At 47.3% G+C, this 24,985-nt stretch overlaps 1 protein-coding gene across 8 annotated transcripts in view; it reads left to right on the forward strand.

Moving 5' to 3' along the window:
• The first annotated feature begins 17,724 nt into the window (after positions 1-17,724).
• The window catches only part of RALGPS1 (Ral GEF with PH domain and SH3 binding motif 1), a 270,593-nt gene continuing 263,332 nt past the window's right edge, over positions 17,725-24,985 (forward strand). For 5 of the 8 annotated variants that reach the window (XM_045082428.1, XM_045082426.1, XM_045082430.1 and 2 more), the window contains exon 1: positions 17,725-17,967. The gene's annotated coding sequence lies outside the window, so the exon portion shown is untranslated. Of the gene's footprint in view, positions 17,968-18,340; positions 18,501-24,985 lie in introns of those variants that run through there. The other 3 variants (XM_045082431.1, XM_045082432.1, XM_045082427.1) reach the window with 2 other exon arrangements.

A 24,985-nucleotide genomic window follows, 5' to 3' on the forward strand; every position in this document is an offset into this window, starting at 1 on the left:
ATGTCATCATTTCTGTAACCGCTGTTCTGAGAGGTGAGGATTTCATAAGAAGCTCTTGGGCCACCGTGGTGCTGGGAAGACGAGAAAGAAGCAGGTGTTTTTCTGTATACCTCCCTCTTGTGTGGTGAAGAACGATTGTCAGGGGCCCCCGTGTGCGCCCAGTCTCCCCTAGAAAGAATCATCGGTGACCCCCGTCCCCACTCGCCTGTAGAAGCTCCCCCTCGGCTCCCTTGAGCTTGCCCCGTTCGCTCCCGCGGCGGAGCAGGGAGCTGCACACGTTGTTTCCGCTGCCTCGGCCCGGCTTCGGGTCCCTTTCGAGGGCAGCCATCCAGCGGCGTGTCTGCTGCCCTTCCAGCTGGCTTTTGTGCGTTGACGAGTAAGATGGTTCAGCGCATGCTTCTCCCTCCAGCCTGTAGGCTTCGTGAGCGCAGGGACCCAGGACTGTCTCCGTGGCCCACATAGCCTTAGCACAGGACCTGGCACCGCACCGGCGGGGACTGAACGAATGAGCAAATGCATGTATTCTGGGCGGTTCGAGCAGGGCAGTGTGGCTGGGAAACATGAATTCAACTTGGCTCCTAGCTCCTTACCGTGAAACAGGGTCTCCCCTCAGCAGAGCTCCTCTTCAGTCCGCTGGGCAGTGAGATGCCTCCCACCCCTGTGTAAAAGCTCCATGTAGGGACCAGCTTCAGGGTCTAGCTGGGGGTGGTTGGGATGCCTGAGCCACTCAAGGGCGCATTGGGGAACATACATCAACTTCAAATCTGGAGGTCTGGCTTCTAGCCATGCCTGTGCCTGACCGTGACCTTAAGCACGTCCCTCTTTTTAGTCCCAGCTTATCTATAAAATGATGGAGTTGGACTCCGAAGGCCCAGATAATTTGTGAGGCAATGGCTTCTTATAGGCTTTCGCCTTAAGGCTGGAAAGGTCAAGAGTCAGGACTGTGCCTGTCCAGCAGGGGTAGAGGAACATCCCGAGGGGGTGAGGTCCTGGAATGGGAGCATCACCGGATGCGGATACACTGATGGGGCCCTGGGTCCGGTGGGATAGATCTCACTGAGCCGCTTTGCTGACAAAGGCCTCCAGCTGTACTTCACTTTTCATCCGCCCTGAAGGCACGATCTGTCCTCACTCGGGCTTCTTCCCATTACAATTCACACAACCGGCTAAGCCCTCCTGGCTTCAGGGATGTTTATGATGTCCTTTATAATGTCAAAGGATAGCCACCAATCCCTGATTGCTTGCTGGCTTTCATCCCTGTTCCCTAGGCCACTTCCTTGAAAGCTTAACATCCTGTGATGTTTTCCTTGTTTCACACAACAGACCTGACTTGTGCACCTTTTGTCAGCAAATAGGGCTCAGAACTTTCCAGAATGCAAAGAGCAGAAAGAGGCCACCTGGAAGGACTTGAAGGAAACATGCAGAATCTCATCAGCTTGGGGTCCTGCCGTGGAGCCCTCACTGGGTGACTGCTGTGCCCTGCTTGGCAGGTTTATACCAAAGCCTGCTGGCCTCACTGTCCGCAGTCAAGAACGTACCATCGCTCAAAAGGGAATGGAGGAGGAGATTTGTCCCCATGAACACTGGATTATAAGGCAGTCACCCACAGAGCAACCTGCCTGGGTCCGCGGGGACAGAGCGGCATCCCTTTCTTGTCTGACTCTGCGACAACAGCTAGGTCCCCTGCCCCTCATCTTTGAGAGAGGTTGCTTCTCTCGTTCCCGCTCCGGGCCTAACGGAGCTTAGATCTGATCAGTCTGGCTGAGCCTCTATCGGGATGGCCATGGCAACATTCCCACTTGGGGTGGCGAACTAAGTGTTGCCTGTGGTTGTGGCGCGCCCCCCTTCCACTCTCACACGCCCCCCCCCCCAGCTCTGTAACAAGCTCCCCTCGTGTTTTTGCTGCAAAGGCAATGAGGTCTTGGCGCTCAAAACATTTCTTCACCCCTTTTCACCCCGGCCTTGGCCCCTGATCAGCCCTTGAGCACTCTTCCCTGTGTCCTCCCCCGCCCCCCCCCGCCCATGCCCCCTGGGCTCCCTGGGGTCCCGCCAGGAGCTGTGCCTGGCCCAAGCCTTTGAGCTAGAAGGGAACCTGCCAATTTGCGGGCACCGCCTTCAGGGGCCTTCAGGGGCCTTCAGGGGCCGTGCGTGGGTCTGTGTTCTTTGAAATGTGCGAATCAGAGGGTGACTCATTTGGAATTCCGCCCCCTTCTCCAGAGTGCTCAGCTTGGAAGGGGAAGACCCTGACACTCTTAAGAGTGGGAAGGCACCTCCAAGGCTATCTGCTCCCGCCCCCCATGCCGGGATTCCCGCAGTAAGTAGTCCTCTAAGCAGTCTCCAATGTCTACTTGCTTGTGGAAACCGGCTACTTCCCCACAGGCTCTGCATCTTCGACAGCTTTCCATGCTAGTGTCCTTTTCCTGAGCCTAACATCGGCCTCTCTAGAGCTGGACCCTTGGCCCTCCTTCCACGCCCCAGGACCACACATGCTTTAAATATTCGTTGGGAGCATGACTGGTCTCCTTCCAGCCCTCTCTGGGCTTCTCTAGGCTAAATGTGTCTCCGGGCTACTTTCTCCAGAATCTAGGCCACAGGGACATTCTAGCGCTTTCTGTCTACCCACTTCTCTCCTCTTCAGGGCTTTGACAGATACTATTATGAGCTATGTTTCCCACAGCATTTTGCTGGAACTAAGGTAGCAGAAGCTCTTAAGTTGCAAGAACGCTTCTTGGGCCAATGCCTTACTTCAATGGGACTTACTCTAACGGCCAGTGTCTGCCAGTCATTCTATCCATTGCCTGTCTGGGTCGCGGGAGCTGGTTTCAGTTGTTTCCGTGGGTTTTGTCGTTATTTTCCCACTCCAAAGCTTCACTCTTTGCACTTCTCCAAGTCTTCCTTTTTTAAGATTTTATCTATTTATTTGACAGAGAGAGAGCAGGAGAGCACAGGCAGGGGGACCAGCAGAGGGAGAGGGAGAAACAGGCCCCCCGCAGAGCAGGGAAGCCGATACAGGGCTTGATCCCAGGACCCTGGGATCCGGACCTGAGCCGAAGGCAGAGGCTTCACCACCTGAGCCACGCCCTCCGCTTCTCCTTCTTCTTCGCCTCGCCCCCAGAGAGCCAGTGACAGGGCCTGGTAACCCTGAGCATTCTCTGAGGGCAGAGGACCCAGGGACAGGGGATTCTGCACGTGGGGGTGGTCTTGGGCACTAAGATGGCCAGCTTGTCAGGTTCTGAATAGCAGAACTCAGATGGCCAAACCGAGAGGATTCCAGGACACCACTCCCTCCTCCTGTCTCTGGAAAGAATTGCATTGTAATGAGCCTTTGCCAGGCCTGGTGCACTATGGGAAAGCACTGAAATGATACAAGTCCTCCAGTGGCTATCCATTGCATTCATTTGGCTGGAACCAGTGGACACATCCTGCAGATGGAGACCTCAGCCTTTGGGGTAAAATTGCCTGACACTAGTTTTAAGGTCCTTTAAGAATCTATATCCTGCTAGAGGGAGAAGGGACTGAGAGAGACCCAGTCTGAGGGAGGAGGTCCAGCAGAGTGAAGAGGGGACAAGACCAGAAACAAGATTCAGGAGAATTGGGGTGCCTGAGTGCTCCGTGGGTTATGCCTCTGCCTTCGGCTCAGGTCATGATCTCAGGGTCCTGGGATCGAGCCCTGCATCAAGCCCTGCATCGGGCTCTCTGCTTAGCGGGGAGCCTGCTTCCTCCTCTCTCTCTGCCTGCCTCCCTGCCTACTTGTGATCTCTGTCTGTCAAATAAAGAAATAAAATTCTAAAAAAAAAAAAAAAAAAAGATTCAGGAGAATTAAATAGTTATTATAAAAAATGAAACCATGAAGAAACTAGTTTTTTTTTTAAAGGGGGATGAGTGTCAACTGGGCTTGGAGCCTACTTTTAAAAAGGGGTGAGGGGATGACTTACTTGCTTTTGCAGTGGGGAAGATCTTTTTAAGGGTAAGACCAAAAAGAAGTAATCCTCGAGACAAAAATAGATTTGACTATATACAATGTAAAACATGCTTACTAAAAACAAAACAACAAAAACAAAACCAAAAAAACCCACTACAAGTTTAGAAGAAAACCTTTGCAATATACAGAGCAAGAGTTTTAAAATTAACTTTAAAAGGATGAAGGGTCCAATTTTAAAAAGGGAAAGGACCTAAAGAAGCAAACCACAGAAGAATGTGTACTCAAGGCTAATAAGTTCACAGGAAAGCTGCTTTACCTCCATAGAAAGCAATGGAAACACTAATGAGAGACCATTTTCCTACTTATTCAGAGGTAATACTCAGCATTGATGAAGGTGGGAGGCAAAATGAGACATTCATACCCTGAGGTTGGAAATAAAAGTCTATGTAACATCTCTGGAAGGTAGGTGGTTACCATGTTTCAAATTTTTAAATGTATGTTCCTTTTTATAAAGATTTTATTTCTTTATTTGAGAGCAACACAGAAATAGTGACAAGTGAGAAAGAGAGGGAGAAGCAGGCTCCCCACTAAGCAGGGAACCCGACACCAGGCTCCATCCCAGGACCCTGGGATCATGACCTGATCTGAAGGCAGATGCTTAACCGAGAGCCACCCAGGTACCCCTCTGTGCTCCTTTTGATACAACGATACTACTTTTCTTTAAGAGAGTGAGAGTGAGAGGGAGGGGCAGGAGGAGAGGGAGAAAGAGAATCCTAAGCAGGTTCCACAGTTAGCACCAAGCCCAATGCAGGACTCGATCTCAGGACCCTGAGATCATGACCTGAGCTGAAATCAAGAGTTCCCAGCAGTACTTCTTTAAAGAATTTAATATAAGAAGACAGCCTAACAAATAACAATCCCAAAAGATGCATCTATTTATTCATTTTGGTGCTGGCTATAATATTGATAAGTTGGAAACCACCATAATGTTTATGAGTAGCATTCTTACAATGCTATAGTAGGAAATCATTGAAAATGGTGATATAAATATGTAAATAAACCTTTATGTCTGGAGTGCCTGAGTGGCTCAGTCATTAAGTGTCTGCCTTCTGCTCAGGTCATGATCCCACCTGGGATTAAGCCCTATGTTGGAGAAGCCTGCTTCTCCCTCTCCCACTCCCCCTGCTTGTGTTCCCTGTCTCACTGTGTCTCTCTGTGTCAAATAAATAAATAAATAAAATCTTTAAAAAACCACCACCAACAACATATTGTTGAGTGTGGTAAAAGGAGAACATATGTTGTATGAGATGAGTATATGCATGTATGGGGTGCCTGGGTGGCTCAGTGGGTTAAAGCCTCTGCCTTTGGCTCAGGTCATGATCCCAGGGTCCTGGGATTGAGCCCCGCATCGGGCTCTCTGCTCAGCAGGGAGCCTGCTTCCTCCTCTCTCTCTGCCTGCTTCTCTGCCTATTTGTGATCTCTGGGTGTCAAATAAATTTTTTTAAAAAGTATATGCATGTTGGGCGCCTGGGTGGCTCAGTGTGTTAAGCCGCTGCCTTCGGCTCAGGTCATGATCTCAGGGTCCTGGGATCGAGTCCCGCATCGGGCTCTCTGCTCAGCAGGGAGCCTGCTTCCCTTCCTCTCTCTGCCTGCCTCTCCGTCTACTTGTGATTTCTCTCTGTCAAATAAATAAATAAAATCTTTAAAAAAAGTATATGCATGTACATACAATATATGATATGTCATATAATAATTTATACCTAATGGCCTCTATGACACCTGTGGATATCTATATTATTGAATGAAACTGTGTATTTCATGAGATGGAACATACTAAATGTTTTGTCAATGCTAACAATTAGGAGATGAGGGTGGATAGGGCGACATGTAGAGATGTATTTTATTTCATATTTAGAAATTCAGATTTTAGCCTGTGTCCATGGGGAGGCAGTAGAACTCAGCGCAGTGAGTACTTACAGGAGTGTCTACTATAGAAATGCCAAAGGTGAAAAGGCATTTTCACAGAGAATATTGCAACAGAGAGGAAGGTTTGTATCAGGGGAAGGTCAACGGATTGGCTATAAGGATAGATTGCCTTGGGGACTTCACCATGACCTGGGGCCGGCCCTCAGCCTTGTCCCACTAGAAACCTGGGAAACACAGGGAAAGCGGATCTGAATCTACTATTGACTCACAGTTGCTAAGGGTAAAGACTGAGATATAGAATTAGAATGCTTCCATGTTAAATTTCAGTGGGATACAAGTGGCACGCTAAAATGTGACATGTTCACACATTAGTTTTCAGCAGACCCGCATGGGAAGCTGCTACTACTACCGGCAGCACCCGTCACTTACAGCTGTCATTTATAAAACATTCACCAGGTGACAATATGTTTAGTACTATTCATGCATTATTTCCTTGAATCCTCAGAAAAACTCTGTGAGGTTGATACTATTATTTATTACCTCCATTTTATTTTATTTTATTAAAGATTTTATTTATTTATTTGACAGACAGAGATCACAAGTAGGCAGGGAGGCAGGCAGAGAGAGAGGAAGGGAAGCAGGCTCCCAGCGGAGCAGAGAGCCCAATGCAAGGCTCAATCCCAGGACCCTGGGATCATGACCTGGGCTGAAGGCAGAGGCTTTAACCCACTGAGCCACCCAGGTGCCCCTACTACCTCCATTAAAAAAAAAATGTTTTGGGGGGCGCCTGGGTGGTTAAGTCAGTTAAGCATCTGCCCTCAGCTCAGGTTGTGATCTCAGGGTCCTGGGATCAAGCCTCTCTGGTGGGCTTCCTGCTCAGCAGAAAGTCAGCTTTTCCCTCTCCCTCTGCCCCTCCCCCCACACTTGCGCTTGCTCTCTCTCTCTCTCTCTCTCCCTCTCAAATAAATAAATCTTAAAAATAAAATAAAATAAAAAATGTTTTGGTGAGGGGCACCTGGGTGGCTCAGTGGGTTAAAGGCTCTGCCTTCGGCTCAGGTTATGATCCCAAAGTTCTGGGATCGAGCCCCGCATCAGCTCTCTGCTCTGCAGGGAACCTGCTTCCTCCTCTCTGTCTCTCCCTGCCTCTCTGCCTACTTGTGATCTCTGTCTGTCAAATAAATAAATAAAATCTTAAAAAAAAAAAAATGTTCTGGAGAACCTGGGTGACTCTGTTCAGCCTCGGACTCTTGGTTTTGGCTCAGGTCGTGATCTCATGGGTTGTGAGATAGAGCCCCACGTCTGATTTCACACTCAGCAGGCACAGGCTTGAAGATTCTCTTCCTCTGCCCCTCCCTGCATTTGCACATGCATACTCTCTCTCTGAAATAAATAAATCTTTTTTTAAAATTTGTATATTTTCTTTTATTTTTAAGATTTTATTTATTTATTTGACAGAGAGAGATCACAAGTAGGCAGAGAGACAGGCAGAGAGAGAGGGGGAAGCAGGCTCCCTGCTAAGCAGAGAGCCCGATATGGGGCTCAATCCCAGGACCCTGGGATCATCACCTGAGCCAAAGGCAGAGGCTTTAAACCACTAAGGCACCCAGGTGCCCCTGAAATAAGTAAATCTTTTTAAAGAAATGTTTTAATCTCTATTTCTTAATACTAGAACACTCAGTCACCAAATGACTGAGCTGCCCAGATAAACTGAATCTTATCTGATCTACAAAACCATAAGTTTGGGCTTGGGCAGCAGCAATCCATCATTAAGTAGAAATGGGATATGAGGTTGGACTTGGGAATGTCCAGAAGTAAGTTCTATGAGCAGGTGACTCAAATAATCATAACACTCATTCCTACCATATTGCCTCCTCTACTTCAATCCAAACTTGGAACCTCAATCTATACTCATGCCAGCACCTGCTGGAAACAGACTGCTGAAAATCACAGCCAAGTTCAAGAGCGTCTTTGAAAAGATGGTATAACGGGAAAACTTCCCAGTGCCCGATACTTAGCTGTCCATTTCGTGTAGGTGAGAGATGACCGAAAGTGCCGCTGTGCTACATACAGATTCATGGGCAGTGGCTAATGGTTTGGCTAGATGGTCAGCGATCTGGAAAGAAAAGGACTGGAAGATGCTCACAGAGGGCTTTGGGAAGAGTCGTGTAATGTGCACAGAGCATGAAGACACTTGTATTGGCTCTCTATTGCTATGTAACAAACCATCCCAAAACTTAGTGCCTTGAAACAATAACCTGTTGATTTTCTCACAGTTCTCTGGATCAGCTTCATCGGGCTTCTTTGCTGAACTTTTAGGTTTTGATAACCTAGAATCTTTCCATGATATTGTGACTCATAAGAAATACATATTTGGTCATTCAGATAACCAAAATATATTTTTCACATATATTTGTTCTTCATCCGTGGTTCCAGCCCCACAGCTCCCAAAAGATTTGGAATTTCCCAAGCTGGAAGAACAATAGGAGCATTTGGTCTCTTATCTTTAGTTCCTTAAAAAAAAAATGCTTCAGAGCCATAGGGTGAAATGTATGTTTTGTTATTCCTAACAAGCCTCTTTCAACCACAACTGAGTTTATAGTCATTAAATGACTTTGGGAAACCCCTTTACAGATGAGAACTTTCAGTCCCACTTTCTATTTTAAGAAGGCTAGAGATTGAATCAATTACTAGTGGCCAGTGATTTAATCAAATATACTTATGTAATGAAACCTCCATAAAAAACAAACAAACAACAACAACAAAAATGGGGGAAAAACCCACAAAAAAAAACAAAAAACAAAAAAGAAGGATCAGAACACTTCCACATGGCCCTGAATTGGCCCCTAAACTTCACAAGGACAGAGATTTATTTGTTCATTTAGGACCTTGACTTAGGTGTCTCTTCATCTAACTACTTATGTGTATCCTTTATGTTTGTTTGTTTGTTTTTAAGATTTTATTTACTTATTTGACAGAGAGAGATCACAAGTAGGCAGAAAGGCAGGCAGAGAGAGAGGAAGGGAAGCAGGCTCCCTGCTGAGCAGAGAGCCCTAAGCGGGACTCGATCCCAGGACCCTGAGATCATGACCCGAGCCGAAGGCAGCGGCTTAACACACTGAGCCACCCAGGCGCCCCTGTTTGTTTGTTTTTAAAAGATTTTATTTATTTGAGAAAATGAGCATGAGCAGGAGGAAGAGAGAGAAGCAGACTCCCCACTGAGAAGGGAACCCGATGCAGGGCTCTATCCCAGGACCCCAACATCATGACCTGAGCTGAAGGCAGAGGCTTAACCTATGGAGCCACCCAGATGCCCCTTGGCTTGTATTCTTTACTATCCTTTGTAATAAACCAGCAATCTAGTGAGTAGACTGGTTTCCTGAGTCCTGTGAGCCACCCTCACAAATTAACTGAACTCAAGGAGGGGGTCGTGGGAACCCTTGATTTATGGCCAGTGGGTCTGAAGCACAGGTGACAGCCTGGACCGTGATGGGTGGCTGAAGTAGGGAGCAGTCTTGTGGGACTGAGCCCTTAGCCTGTGGGATCTGATGGGATCTCTGGGTAGCTGGTATCAGGATGGAGTTGAGTTATAGGACACCCAGCCAGTGTCATAGAATGTCTTGCTGGTGTGGGGACCCTCCCCTCTTACCCGCACACTGTCACTGGTGATCAGAACCTCTGCTTCCCTGTCTCTTCAGCCCGAGGAACAGGAGCTCCTTCATTCCATCATCACATATTTCCTCATGATATTAAGGTCTTTAAGCCATATGTGAAATGATATTCTTTGAGAAGAGACTAATTAACGAAAGATGTATGTTGTAAAACTTAGGGCAACTGTTAATATTTTTCTGAAGCACTTAAATAATTGAACTTACTGTGCTAGATTCTCTGTCAGCAACTTAATACCATTCCCCTTCTGTGCTCTTCCATGTATGAAGGGTCTGCACATTTAGGGGAACTACAACCCCCAGAATTCCCTGCTAGAAGGGTTACTAGCTAGATTTTAACTCTATCAATGAGAAGTAGAGCTAACTCTGGTTATTTGCAGGAGTGATGCCCTATAGCGTCACTGTGAACACTAGGTTAGTGAATACTAAACCATCTTTCCTAGGGGGAAATATGGAGTTAGGTTCCTGCAAGTCACTGGTCACGTTTTGTCAGCCAATCCACCTTTAACCTTATTTTATGTGTATTTCTGTTTACAGACACCTTACTTGATATATACAGTTGTCCCTAACAACACAGGACTTAGGGCTGTTGTTCCCTGTGCGGTGGAAAATCCACATGAAACTTTTGATTCTCCAAAAACTTAACTAGTAATAGTCTACTGTTGACCTTACCAACAACATAAATAGTCAATTAACACATATTTTGTAGGTTATATATATTATAAACTGTGTTTTTACAATAGAGGAAGCTAGAGAAAAGAAAATGTTATTTAGAAAATCATAAAGAAGGGTGCATGGGTGGCTCAGTGGTTTAAAGCCTTTGCCTTTGGCTCAGGTCATGATTCCAGGGTCCTGGGATGGAGCCCAGTATTGGGCTCTCTGCTCAGCAGGGAGCCTGCTTCCTCCTCTCTCTCTGCCTGCTTCTCTGTGATCTCCATTAAATAAAAAAATAAATAAATAATCTTAAAAAAAGAAGGAAAGAAAGAAAATCATAAAGAAAATACATGTGCAGTATGGGACTGTATCATTTTAAAAATCTATGCATAAGTGACTTGTGCAGCACAAAAGCATGTTGTGCGAAGATCAATGGTATTGTTGATTTGTTCACATTGAACTCATGAACAACAGCACTCGAACTCGTGCAGGAACTGTTTACCTAATACATGCACTTTCTCTTCAGGCCCAGGACAGCCTTCCTGTGCTTGGGGATGCTCTACAGCTCTCCATCACTATACCCAGAGATCATTTTAAACAGTGAAATCACCCAAAGAAGCACAAAAATGAAAAACATGGTGCTGGATAGTCTGCCATAAGGACACCTGTGTACCATGTGAGGGCTGCACATGAAGGTAGCATGTCACCTGTTCCACCTCTATCGGGAACGGGCACATCAGGCAACTCAATGTGAGTGACCTTTACAAATAAATGTTAGCAATAGGCTAATTTGCAAAGACGGAAACCGTTAATAGTGAGGATCACTGTATGTTTGTTTCAGCATGCCCGCTTCTACCAACGACTAGGGCAATTCAGGTGTTTCCATGCCACTGAGAATGGACCATTATTTTTTCCAGGCTTCTCTGAGCCACTCCAGTAGCTGGGATCCTTGCTAGCATGTTAAAGAAAGTGTCTTAAGAACATGTTCCCAACTCAATGAAACATTTTACAAATTAAATTATTTGTTTAGATAGAGAGAGAGAGCTCATGCGAGAGGGAGTTGGGGGAGGGGCAGAGGGAGAGAATCTTCAGGTAGACTCCCCGCTGAGCACGAAGTCAGATGCAGGACTCAAACTCACAACTCGACCTGTGACATCATGACATGATCCTGAAACCAAGAGTCAGATGTTTAACTGACCAAGGCACCCAGGTGCCCCTTGAGTCAATGGATTCTTGTTTGCCTAGTCTTGCATTCCAGCTTCCTTGACAAAGCATCCACAAAATCCTATACCAGAGGTACTCCCCTGGCTTCTCTCAGCACATGCTGGCTAGCTAATTCTTGCATTTTTCAGGTATATCATTTATTTTTTATCTTATCAGGCTTGGTGCGTTCCCCAGCCAGGTTCTGCTGGGTTTGAGCCCTAGTTATCAGCCTGGCAGCTGGGAAAGAGGTGGGGGCACCTTTTGTCTCTGGGGAAGGGCTTCTTCTGATAGAGCACTGTGGTGGCTACAGTTCTTACCAAGGAAAGGTGTTCTAGCTTGGCAAACCCAGAGGCCCCTGGGATGCACGTCATAGAGTCACTATCCTCAGGAACATACATCCAGAAGTTCCAGTCCCATGTTTTAAGATCCTAGGTTTTCTCCACTGCGGCCCCAACCTTCATCCAACAGACTCACCTTGGTTGACCAAGTCAACAACTCCAAACATCTCTGGAGCTCTAGATTCTAACAATTAGAAATTCAGCCTCCCACTCAATGTGTCTGTCCTTCCACCAACACAGGTGATGAGGACCTCCTTGGAAACTGCCTCCAGATTTCCCTGGCTCTCAACCTTAGCCATTAACTGTCCCTTGACAACCCTCAGTCTCTCATTATCCTTCTTTTAATACAACTTGGCTGTAACCAACTAACTTCCTCTGTTTTTGTAGGTACTGTTCCCCCCATATATTCTATTTAAAAACCTTTTAAAAGTAAACTCTACATCCAATGTGAGGCTTGAACTCATGACCCTGAGATCAGGAGTCACATGCTTTACTGACTGAGCCAACCAGGTGCCCCTCTTCCCATATACTTTAAAATGCTGGCATCACAACACCCACATCAGTATTATCCTCCCCAGAGATAGTTCCCCAGGTCACCAATGGTGAAATTTTTAACATTTGAGCCATCATCTTGTCCCAAGGACTTCCTGTGTTTCCCTAGAAGAGCAACCTCTGCCTGCTAGGCAGTGGGTAAGTGGGTAAGTGGGCAGTAGGTAAGTGGGCAGTGGGTAAATCTGCATCCTAAGTATCTATTTTTCCTGACCACTCCTGGTACTGTTTGTGTCAGTCCAGATTCACTGAGAAGTAGAGGCTGTACAGGATTCAACATGAGATGATCTTATTAGAGGAAATGGGCAGGAGCTGAGGAAGGTTGAGAGAGTCACAAGACTATGATGCAAATCTGACCCCAAGTGAAGAAGAGAGGGAAGGAAGCGTGTAGAAGCATCCCATGCCATCATGCAGTCTAAAGGAGGTTCAGTGAGGCTGCTGGGGAGTCCTTGAACCAAAGATGATTACCAGAGGAGTCCCACAGCCACCTTGGGCAGGCGGGCATTAGAACGCCTGCCATGGCCCATTATTGGGTATAGCCCATATGTACTGAGTGTAGCCCATATGTAGTGTTGCCTTAGTGCAAATGCTTTTGGGTTTCATAATGCAGCAGCTGGCCCTTGGTCAAATAAGCTCCCAATGGTGGGAGGTCTACTAGGTCTACTAGGAGCATTCTCCTGGCCACCAGAACTTTTCCTCAGGAGAACTCTACAAGATAGGTACTCTAAATATCATCTTCTGAAACATGAGAAACCTTTCTAAAGCCACATAACCGGGAAGTGGCAAAGCCGTCATTATTTTCTAGAACCGACTGAACTGAAAACTTTATTCTCAACCCCAGTTCTTCCAGTTTCCCCTTTACTGCCCACATTGATGGCTGCTTCCTCTTTAGGGCATCTCCCCATTGCCACTGCTATCTGTACCTCAATGATGGCATTGTTTTCTAGACCCTACCCTTTGCCTCCTGGTGCCCCCAAAGACACAGCCCCCAGGATCTGGAGGAGTGCTGCATTCCAGAATCCTTGCTGTACCTGGGCACTGATGGCTTCTGCACAGATACTGCCTCTTGGGCACCATCTTGGGATAGGATGGGTTGTGCCACTGTATGAGTTATATGTTCCTACATTAATGATTTTATCACAAGTGGAACAGCTTAAAACAGCTCACATTTATTCTCTCAAAATTTCTGTAGGTCAGGAATCTGGCTCAGCTTAGTTGGGCCCTCTGCATCAGGGTCTCATAAGGCTGTAATCCGGATGTTGACTAGGGCTGCAGTGTCATCCAAGGCTTGACAGGGGAAGGGTGTGCTTCTAAGCTCATGTGATTGTTGGCATCATTTAGTTCCTTGCAGGCTTCTGGACTGAGGGCCCCAGTTTCTTGCTGGCTTTTGGCTGGAGGCTGCTCTCAGTTCTTTGCTGAGTGGTTTTCTCTCTAGGGCAACTGATAATATGGCAGTTTGTGTCTTCAAGGGCAGCAGGAGAGTCTCCCAGCAAGATGGGTTATAATCTTATGTACCATAATCACATACATCCTAAAAACCTTGCTTTATTCTACTGGTTAGAAACAAGTCAGATCCTCCCTGCACGCAGGAAAGGGGATCATGAAGGCCAAGGACATCAGGAGGTACAGGATGTGGGGGCCATTCTAGAGTCTGTATATCACAGCTTCCCTATTGACTAGCATCTCTAATGAAAACAGCTCTTTGAACCATCCTAAAGCTTAACTCTCCGCGAAGTACAAGTCAAGACAGAGGCACTGGCCCAGGAGATTGCCACTTGATGACTTCTTTAACCTTCCTTTTCTCCTGTGGTTCAAAAGTTCCTTTCCCTCTTTGAGAGTGACTCAAATACATGAGATGATGAGAGCACCTCACCAGTGTATCCCACGTTGATGGTAGGCAATCCAAATCTACTGGCTGCAGCTTAGATCCTCTCGTATTCTGTTACATTCTGTTTGAGCATGGGAGGGACATGATTGATCAGACTTCATGATAACTGAATTTTTAAATTTTTATTTTTTAAAGATTTATTTGTTTATTTTTAAGATTTTATTTATTTATTTGTCAGAGAGGGGGTGCAGAAGGAAAAGGAGAGAGAGAGAGAGAGAGAGAGAGCGAGCACAGGCAGGCAGAGTGGCAGGTAGAGGCAGAGGGAGAAGCAGGCTCCCTGCTGAGCAAGGGGTCCAATGCGGGACTCGATCCCAGGACGCTGGGATCATGACCTGAGCCAAAGGCAGCCGCTTAACCAGCTGAGCCACCCAGGCGTCCCTAAAGATTTATTTATTTTTAATGAGGGGGGGGGTGCAGAGGGAAAAGGAGAGAGAGAGAGAGAATCTCAAACAGACTCCCTGCTGATCTTGGAGCCTGATGTGTGCCTCGATCTCATGACCCTGATATCATGACCTGAGCTGAAATCAAGAGTTGGATGCTCAAGTGATTAAGCCATCCAGGCACCCCATCATAACTTTTTTAAAAACAGCTTTATTAAGATATATGGTTTCACTTACTTGTGGAACATAAGGAATAGCAAGGAGGACATTAGGAGAAGGAAAGGAAAAAATGAAGGCAGGGAATCAGAGGGGGAGACAAACCATGAGAGACTGTGGACTCCGAGAAACAAACTGAGGGTCTGAGAGGGGATGGGGGTCGAGGGATGGGTTAGCCCAGTGAGGGATATTAAGGAGAGCACATACGGCATGGACCACTGGGTGTTATATGTAAACAGTGAATCATGGAACACTACATCAAAAACTACTGACATACTGTATGGTGACTAACATAACATAATAAAAATAATAATAAATTAAAAAATATTTAATTCATATACTATATATCTCATCCATGAAAAGTGTACAATGCAATGGCTTTTGGTATATTCATGGAGTTGTACAACCATCCCCACAATCGATTTTAGAACATCTTCGTCATCTTAAAAAGAAGCTCCTGTGCCTTAGCCATTAGCCATTACCCCCTATTCTTCCTTCCCCCCAGCCCTAGAAACCACTAATCTACTCTCTGTCTCTATAGATTTGCCTGCTCTGGACATTTCACATAAGTGGAATCAGATGTGATCTGACTTCTTTCATTCAGCATATTGTCATGGTTCATCCTTGTTGTAGCATGTATCATAACTTCATTTCTTTTTATATTCCCTTATATGGATATGCCCCATTTTAGTTATCCATTCATCTGTTGATGGACATTATGTTATTTCCACTTCTTAGATATTATGAATAATGCTGTTATGAATATTTATGGACAAGAGTATGGACGTATGTTTTCTTTTGGGTATATATCTGAGAGTGGAATTGCTGGGTCATATGGTAACTCCAAGTTTAACCCTTTAAGCTACGGCCAGGCTGTTTTCCAAAGTGGCTGCACCATTTTGCATTCTTACGAGCAGGGTATGAGAGTTCCAATTTCTCCACTCCTCACCAGCCTTTATTATTGTCCATCTTATTTGTTTTAGCCATCCTAATGGGTTTGAAGTGGTATCTCATTGGAATTTTTAAAAAGATTTTAATTTTATTTATTTGAGAGAGAGACAGTGAGAGAGAGCATGAGAGGGGAGAAGGTCAGAGGGAGAAGCAGACACCCCATGGAGCCGGGAGTTGCATGTGGGACTCAATCCCGGGACTCTGGGACCACGACCGGAGCCGAAGACCATTGCTTAACCAACTGAGCCACCCAGGCGCCCCTCATTGGAGTTTTGATTTGCATTTCCCTGATGGCAGATGATAGTGTGGAACTTTTCCACATGCGCATTAGCCATTTGTATATCTTCTTGGGGAACTATCTCTTCAGATCTTCTTCTCATTTCACAATTGGGTTTACAATAACTTTTTGGTGTATTGCAAAGATTATGTTCACTGAAGAAAACTTAGAATCTATGAGCAAGCATAATAAAAATAATAAATGCCATTTAGAAAGTGTATATTGCAAACACTGTCCTAAATGCCTTCTGTGCTTGCTCTATACCACAGAGGTAGAAAGAAAAATAACTAATGTTTACTGAGCTCCTCTTAGGTACCAGGTGTTCTTCCACATAGCATCTCATTTAATTCTCCTAATGGCTTTTCTGATTTTCACCATACTCAGTTTTCAACAAAGAAACTGAGTCACAGAGACATTAAGTAACTTGCTTGCCTGCACACAGCTAGCTGGTGGCAGAACCAGAGTTTGGACTCAGGTAAGTCTGTCTCTCCAGGTTTCTTTTTTTTTTTTTAATTTATTAAAAAAAACATTTTATTTTATTTATTTGACACAGAGAGACAAAGCAAGAGAGGGAACACAATGGGGTGGGGGAGTGGGAGAGGGAGAAGCGGACTTCCCGCTGAGCAGAGAGCCTGATGTAGGGGCTCAATCCCAGGACCCTGGGATCAGGACCTGAGCCAAAGTCAGCCGCTTAATGACTGAGCCATCCAGGCGCCCCCAGCTTTTGCATTCAACCACAACCCTATGCCTTTCTGAATCTAGAGGCTTTGAGCAGAACCATTGCACTGCGCACTGTCTTTTTGCTCTCCTGAAGTAAAATAAAGTATCTTCTTTGATGATTATCATTTTCTTCGTGCAAAATGGCAGAAATTTCCCTCAGAGACCCTTGAAGACTTAGAAATGATTTAATTTCCACTGACTTTTCTTTCTTTTTGATTGTTTCTCCTTTTTCCTCCATAAGCTTTGGGAAACAGGAACCAAGTCTTTCCATACTCTGATGGTGATTCCAAATGAATGTGAAAATTGCCAAAATGACCTTCTCCATGTCTGCGTGCTCAAGAATCAATCCGAGCAAGGGAGGACGGAGGGGGTCCCCACTGTGCTTCTGGACTTCCACGGTTTCACAGATTGTCTTGTACAGCTCTGCGACCGGAAGCAAATAACTTCACCTCCCTGCCTACCTCGTTGTGCCTGGCGGAGTAAGGGATGTGGGAGCAGGGGGGCTAGAGGCAGACTCATTTCCCCCGCTTGGCACTTGTGTGGCCTTGGGCAAGTCCCTTCACCTCGTGGGGCCTGATTTTGCCCAGCTGTAAAGTAAATGGGTAGGACCCCAGGCTCTCTGAGGTGTCTTCTGGCTCTGACGTTCTCTGTTCTGTGCCTGCCTCTGAGTTGTAAAGAAAGAACATTAAGGTGATGTCTTTCACAAAACCATTTTTTGTTCAAAACGGTGAATCCTAGGTAGGGTTCTCAAGGAGAAATTGCAAGAGGCCTGGATGTACTGGGAATAAGATGCACTGGTATTTCTAGGAAGGAGATGGGCGTGGCGGCGCGCTGAGAGGGGTGTGCCGTCCGCGGAGCATCCTTACAGGCTGAGAGGGCGTCCGCAGGCTAGAGAGGAGGCCCGGACCAGCGAGGACCGAAGCTGCAGCGGCTGCGCACTGGCGCGCCCAGCCGGCCGATTTGCGTGTCTCCGCCTCTGCGACGAGCTGGTTGGGTGGACTGGTCCGGCGCCGCACGCGCATTGGCTGCGCGGCCTGCCGCTCAGGCCCAGGAGCGGACGGTCCTACTGCGGCTGGGCACCGGCTCCGCTCCCGCGTCGGCCCGCGCTCCAGCTGCGCCCGGCCCGGCCCCGGCCCGGCTCGGCCCGGCCCCGGCCTCCGAGCGAAGGCGCCGCTGCCGCCTGGGCCGCTCCCAGGGCCATGAGGAGGCGGCGGCAGCCACTGCGGCCCGCGTCAAGGTGACCGGCCGGGACTGCGGCGGCGGCGGCGAGAGCGGGCGGTGAGAGGAGCGGCCCGCGGGGCGGGGCGGGGCGGGGCGGGGCGGGGCCCTGAGGGCCGGGCCGCAGGGAGCTGCAGGTGCGGGGGGCGGGACCCGGAGGGACCGCTGGGCCGGGGAGGGGCCTCGGGGAGGGAGGCGGGGCCAGAGGGGCAGGGGTGGTGTCGGGCGGGTTCAGGGTCGCGGGGGGCCGGGCCGAGGTTGCCTTAGGTGGGCTGGTCCTGTGACGGGTGGGTAGGAAGGGCAGCGAGTGTGGGGGTGGAGGTGGAGACAGGCCGCAGGTGTGGGGGGGCGGGACTGGTGGAGGCAGTTGGGCGGGGCAGAGGAGGCTGCAGGTGTGGGGGTGGGGCCAGGTGGGACCACGGATTTGGCAGTGGGAGGGGGCTGCCAGGTGAGGCCGGAGCTTCTGGAGAGCCCCGGCCTGAGGAAACCACAGGTGCAAAGGGCGGGGCCAGGGAGACCTGCAGGGGCGGGGGGCGGGGCCCCGAGTGGTTGCAGGTCCGGAAGCGGTGCCCCAGGTGTGGATCGGACGGAGGGTGAGTGGTCCCTGGAGAAGGGAACGCAGCCCTCTCCGTTGTCTAGGGGTTTTTGGGGGTGGGCACAGGAGCTTTGGGCTCTCTGAAGATTCTGGAGGCTTCGAGGGTTGCTGCTGGGCCAGAGGTGCCGGCCAGGCCTGCCTGTGCCTCTCCTGAGGCTAACTTGGGTCTCTGCCGCCCCGGTTATTAGGCTGGTGGCTTCTCTGCCTCGCTGTGCCTTAAAGTGGGGCGCGTCGTTTTTCATGTCTCTGGGGCTTTCCCTGTTGCTGTTGCTGGGGGCATGACTTGATTGGGGTCGGCGGCTGGCATTCTTTGGATGATTAGAAATGTGGTTGAGAAATGTTGCTTGCTGGAAGAGTAGTTAGTGCGAAGCTTGAAGGGTCCTGGTACCAGATGCTGCTGCAGATCTTAGTAATGGCAGTTTCCAAAAGACTGACATGGCAGCCTGGTGAGGGGGAAGAACAGAAATGAGGGCTCAGAAGCTTTTGCCTCTGTGTAACCCCAAGAGAGTCTTTCAACTCTCCAAGCTTTGTGTTTTCCTTTGCAAAAGGAGCATCTGAGCATGGACCATCGTGCTACCTGCCTTGTGTGCCTCCCAGGGGCCCTGTGAGGATAGGATGGAAAAATGCTTACCCAGCAAGTGCTGGGGTAAAGTTATGAGCCTCCTTCCTCTTTGCCAGTGGGGATGCTGGATTCAGGGACTGAGGGTTTTATTTTTTTATTTTTTTTAAAAGATTTTTATTTATTTATTTGACAGAGATCACAAGTAGGCAGAGAGGCAGGCAGAGAGAGAGGAGAAAGCAGGCTCCCTGCAGAATAGAGAGCCTGATATGGGGCTCGATCCCAGGACTCTGGGATCATGACCTGAGCCGAAGGCAGAGGCTTTAACCCACTGAGCCACCCAGGCACCCGGGACTGAGGTTTTAAAGGGGGGGTTGGATTTGGGGTATTTCTAATTAGCAGACCGTTTTCTTATTTGAGTTTGGGATGAGGTTTGTGGCAGAATGTCCCCAAGAGACAGTCTCGGATCTGACTTGGATCAAGACCTCTGAGGGAGCTGTGGCAGGGAGCAATGGCAGGTGGAAAGTGAGGAACATTTGTTTGCTGACCTTTAGACCCCAACCCCATTGAGGACTCTGAACTGGACCATAACACTTAGGTTTGAGCCTTATGGAATTTCCCCTCCCCATCCAAGTAGGAACTCTGATTTTACCACATTCCAGAAGAAGACATGAAAAAGAAGGGAATGTGAGAATTTCACTAGCTTCCTGCAGGGGCAGGAAGAAGAAATCAAGCTGAGAGGGCTCTCTCCTATCCTGAAGATGTCCTGTACCCATGTGTGTGACCTTTTGGCACACAGTACCTCTATTGACTGGCAGTTTGACCACTCCAAACTGTCATTTCTCCTACCTGCATTGCATGGACTGAGACAAGGCAGGAGGAGGCTTCTCCTACCACCGGCTTGCATTTTTCTTTACTTTAGAAGCTATGAAACTTTTAGAGGCCAACCACCATGGGGCTGACCTCTGTCACTGCCCCTCAGCTGGTGTGGCGGTGACCCAGTGGCATCATGGGATGGAATCATCATGGGATGTGTTTATACGGCAGGCACCCAGAGGGTCTAGAAGCAATATGTGGGATGTCCCTTTCTGTCCTAGCAGAAACTGTGTAAACGGTTCTCAGAGATTGCTGCCCTCTGGATAACCATCTGTGGGTTCAAAGGAAAACCCAAACTTGGTGGCACACAGAAGTTAGAACATGCATTGAATAATGAGGGGGTCAGCTTTTTGATTGTTATTATTAGAGTGACAACATCCAGGGTTGAGAGAGAAACTTAATTAATGGAAAATATTAAAACCAAGGCTTTCTGTGATCCGGCCCCAGTTTACCTTTTTATTTTTTAATTTTTTAAAGATTTATTTATTTATTTGAGAGAGAGAGAGTATGAGGGCAGGGAGGGGCAGAGGGAGAGAGAGATTCTCAAGCAGACTCCACGCTGAGCCTGAGGTGGGGCTAAAGCTCAGGACCCTGAGATCATGACCTCAGCTGAAATCGAGAGGTGGACACTCAACTGACTGAGCCACCCAGGCAGGCCGTCCCCCCCACCCCCAAATTCCCCAGGCTACCTTTTAAAATCGATTTTCCTATTCAGTAAGGAGGGCAAAGGCTCAGGCTTGCAAGTCAGACAGGTCTGTGTTGGAAGTCTTATGCACCAGTTTCTCAGCTTCTCGAAGTTTTTTTCCTTATTTGTGAAGCAAGGATAATCATGCCCACCTTGAGAGGTTATGAAGAATAAATGACCCAGGTTATGTGAAAGCACCTGTTATCAGGCACTGAGTGTTAGGGTACATTTCTCCTCTCCCTGTATGCTCATCTTTCAACACCACTGAACAGCATGAAGCATGTAGGGAGAGCAGGACTGGTAATTCTGAGGCCTTCACTTCTTATATGACCTTGAACAAATCCCTTCCCCAGTTCTCCATTTTCTAGGTTGAATGAGGACGGTGTTAGACTACGAACATCAAGGGTGGTCCTTGCTCTGACATTCTTCTCATTAGTATGCTGTCCATATTTTCCTGAAAGGCAGGAGGGAAGAAATTAATGACCTGTTTAGTTCTCTTAAAAAAAAAAAAATCTGTCTAGCACTTTGCCTAGTACACAGTAGGTGCTCATTAAATGGTTGTTGAAGGAACAGATAAAGGAGTTTAGGAAGAAGGTATGGCAGATTGTCCCTGATGCTTCTATGTATGTTGTATCTCTGTCTTCAAAATTCTATTGATTTATTTGCCAAAACATATTGCAGCATTTTATTGAAACTGGTGAACCTCAGCACAGAAGACAAAAGCTGTTTCACAGTCCTATCTTACCACAGATTAAGTTCATCCAGTTTTTGTTCATAAGCATACATACTTTCATGGTTGCTGTTATATGTATGTGAGCATATGAGAGAGGCTTGGCAAAAAGTCATGTCTTTGAATGGTGTTTTTAATTTAAAATTTTTTAAGAAGTAAAAAAAAAAAAACAACAAAAAATCACACATGGATTCTCTTTTGAAAGGCAAGTAGTCCAGAGGGGAGCAAATTGTAAAAAGGGTCTTTCTTGCCTCAAGCTGCCAGTCCTTTTCCCCAGGGGCAACTACTATTACCATTTTCTTGTTTGTTATATATTCTTTCTCTTACACAAAGAATAGTGTCTGTACATACTCTTTTTCCTTAGTCTAGTCACTTGATCTGTTTTGGAAATTGTTTCAACATTGGAAAATGTTCCAATTGGTACGTACAGTTCCTTCTTAATAAATGTTTTTGATTGATGTTGTAAGCAGTTCTTTCCTTACGCCCCCCACTGCGCCCCACCGTGATGTTTACTCAGTACTGGTGAGCAGTCGTTGTTGAGAAGAGTAGTAAGGGACGTCCCTTTTTCTTTTCTGGGAAACAAATGGCTTTGGTCCCATTGAACAATAGATTACAGGCAATCCACGTATCTGGATGCAAGGCCCATGACAGAAAGAGAAAGGAAAAGGGATTTGTTTACTAGTGATTGAAAACTGATTTTCCATTCAGCCCTTGACTCAAAGTTCAGCTGTTACTTACTGGTTGCACGACTTGGGACAGTGTCTCTAATCTCTCTGAATTTTACTTTCCTTATCTGCAAAATGGATGATGTTGATAAAGTCTGCCTTTTGGGGTTTTTGTGTGGAGGAGATGAGGTCATGCATACCAAGTACTCGAAGCTATAGCAGCTTGTAGTAGATGCTCAGGAAGGGGTAGCTGGTGTGTTGTTAAAAACCGGATGGAAACTCTTCTATTCTTTGTCAGGAGGTATTTACTGGGCAGTTGAGGGTGAGCCGTGGACAATGCCCAAAGTCCTTGCCCTTGAGATGCCCACATACTGTGCAGGGAGACAGGCACACAAGCCACTGATTGTAGCACGGTATGTTGGGCCCGATGTTGAGGTGGTGAGCAGTATGGGGGTCACTCAGGCTGGAAGCAACGACTTCTCCTTGGGTGATTTGGGAATGGCTTCCCAGCTCAAATATCCCTCAAATATCCCCTCCTTTGTGAAACCTGCTCTGTTCTTTTCGGCACAAGTGACCACTCCTGTTTGTGTTCCCTTGACTTTCATTGTGTGCCTGCCTTGATCGGAGTGTGCATTGTGTTATGGCACGAATTGCTTTATGTCTGTGGCTGCTCCCTGCACAGGGAAACTCTCCTACTTCCTTTGCCTCTAAGACTTCAGGGTATGTTCTTTTTGGCCATTGTGATGGGCCTCCTCTCCATCACGGCTGCCGAATGTTGGCAAGCTCTTACTGATAAGCTGTCAGGTCTCTGGTGAAACCCAGTCTCTGGGCTCTGTTCCTTCACTTTCCAAGTATTTGCGTGCTGACTCTGAGACAGGTGTGTTTTGTGCCATACACTAGCTATAGGCTTTGGGTATGGCTGGTGATACTTGTCCAAAAAGTCTTGGGAGATGGGAGAGAAAAGAAATATTTCTCCAGAGGCTCCAGGACAAGAGGGGGAAGCAGAAAAAAGCATGACTCTAAAAATGAACTGCTCACACTTGCTGAAGCCCGCCTTGCCTTTCCTCAGAAGAATGGCTGCTCATCCTTCCCTTGCAGTGGGGTTGTTGAGGAACAGGCTCACGGGAGCTGAGTAGGTGGTCTGTGGATTTTGACCAGGGGTAGTGGGCAGTTGGTTGGGTTGGGTTCTGTGAGGGGCATCCTGGGGCATTTTTAGGGCCACTTTCTTAAAAGGAGAGGGGGTTTTACCTCCTTTATGTGGGTAATCACTCACCAGCCTTGCTGAGTTTCTGCTTTGCACTAAACCCTTTGCTGGATACTTGGCATATGGAGATGAAGGAGTTCTGTCCCTGCCTTTGAGGAGCTCATGGTTGGGGGAAGAACCACATGCAATCGGAAGGTGACCAGAAGGCGACTGACTATGACAGAAGACCTTGAATGAAATGGCCAAGCAGATTCATGCTCTGGAGCCAGGCAGACCTGGGCTCAGATTCCGGTTCTTCCATACACAAGGCCTTGGACAGGTGTCTGCCTCTCTGTGAATCTTGGTGTACTGGTTTACTGAAGATTCAGTGAAATGATGCAGTGGGATGTTTAGCGTGGGGCCTGACAGAGAGTTGATGCTTACAGTCTGCTCGTGGCTCTTAGCCGCGGTTCTTAGGGAGCACTGAGAAGCACCTCTCCATCTGTTTTCTCTGGGTTCTAGTGTGATGGTAATGGTGCTAGTGGGGTGGTGAAGGTGATGGTCACGGTACCCGAGAAACCAGCTCTGAAGTCACAAAATGTTCAAGGAGTTCTAGGGACACCCCTCATAAGCCCTGTTGGCTGCAAGCTATGGGTTTGTCCACACGTGTTTCCTCCTCCTTTTGCACATGAGCTCTTCTCAAAGGTAGTTTCCCACCCTGCACCATTGTGAGCACCTTTTATTCTTTGGGTCGCCTGCACTGATCAATTCCACGACTTTTCCCCAAGAGGAGGCACAAGCCAGGCTTATTTCATGTGCACTTATGGAGGAGAGCCGAGGCCATGAAGACCCAGAATGGCAAATCATCCCACGGTATTTCTACAGAGTTTTAGTTCTTTATATTCTTTACAGGAGATTTATCTCCTGACATCAGAGTGATAGCACAGAGCTTAAAGACTCTGGAGTCAGGCCAGTGCAGGTCTGGGTCCTGACTCTACCACTCACCTCTCCTGCCTTTGGGCAAGTGACCACTCCTCTGTTTCCTTATTGATACAGGAAGTGTGATGGTACTTACCTCCATGATTCCTGAAAGGCTTAAAGGAGTTGATGCAGAATGGGTCTTAGCATAGGGTTTATACATGAAAACCCAGGAATTGTGAGCTGGAATAATGTTCTCTTCAGCCATTGTTAGAGGGCCTATAGATGTTTGGGGGGGCTGTCAGTTGTCCATGAAAGTTTATGTGAGTTATTGCACAAGGAGTATATTAAAACTCAGATGTCCTTGGTGGCAGTGGCTAGTAGGAACCCCCAGGTGGCAGGCAGAACTCAGCCTTTTTTTTTTTTTAATTTTTATTAACATATAAGGTATTATTAGCCCCAGGGGTACAGGTCTGTGAATCGCCAGGTTTACACACTTCACAGCACTCACCATAGCACACACTTTCCCCAGTGTCCATAACCACCCCCCACCCACAACCCTTAGTTTATTTTGTGAGATTAAGAGTTTCTTATGGTTTTTCTCCCTCCCGATTCCATCTTGTTTCATTTATTTTTTTTCTTACCCCCAAACCCCCCATGTTGCCTCTCATCTTTCTCATATCAGGGAGATCATATAGTCATTGTCTTTCTCTGATTGACTTACTTCTCTAAGCATAATACCCTCTAGTTCCATCCACATCATTGCAGATGGCAAGATTTCATTTCTTTTGATGGCTGCATAGTATTCCATTGTGTGTGTGTGTGTGTGTGTGTGTATATATATATTTATCCATTCATCTGTTGATG

This window comes from Mustela putorius, unplaced genomic scaffold, assembly GCF_011764305.1.
Source record: "Mustela putorius furo isolate JIRA1106 unplaced genomic scaffold, ASM1176430v1.1 tig00000596_pilon_pilon_pilon, whole genome shotgun sequence".
In the NCBI taxonomy this organism is placed as follows: domain Eukaryota; kingdom Metazoa; phylum Chordata; class Mammalia; order Carnivora; family Mustelidae; genus Mustela; species Mustela putorius.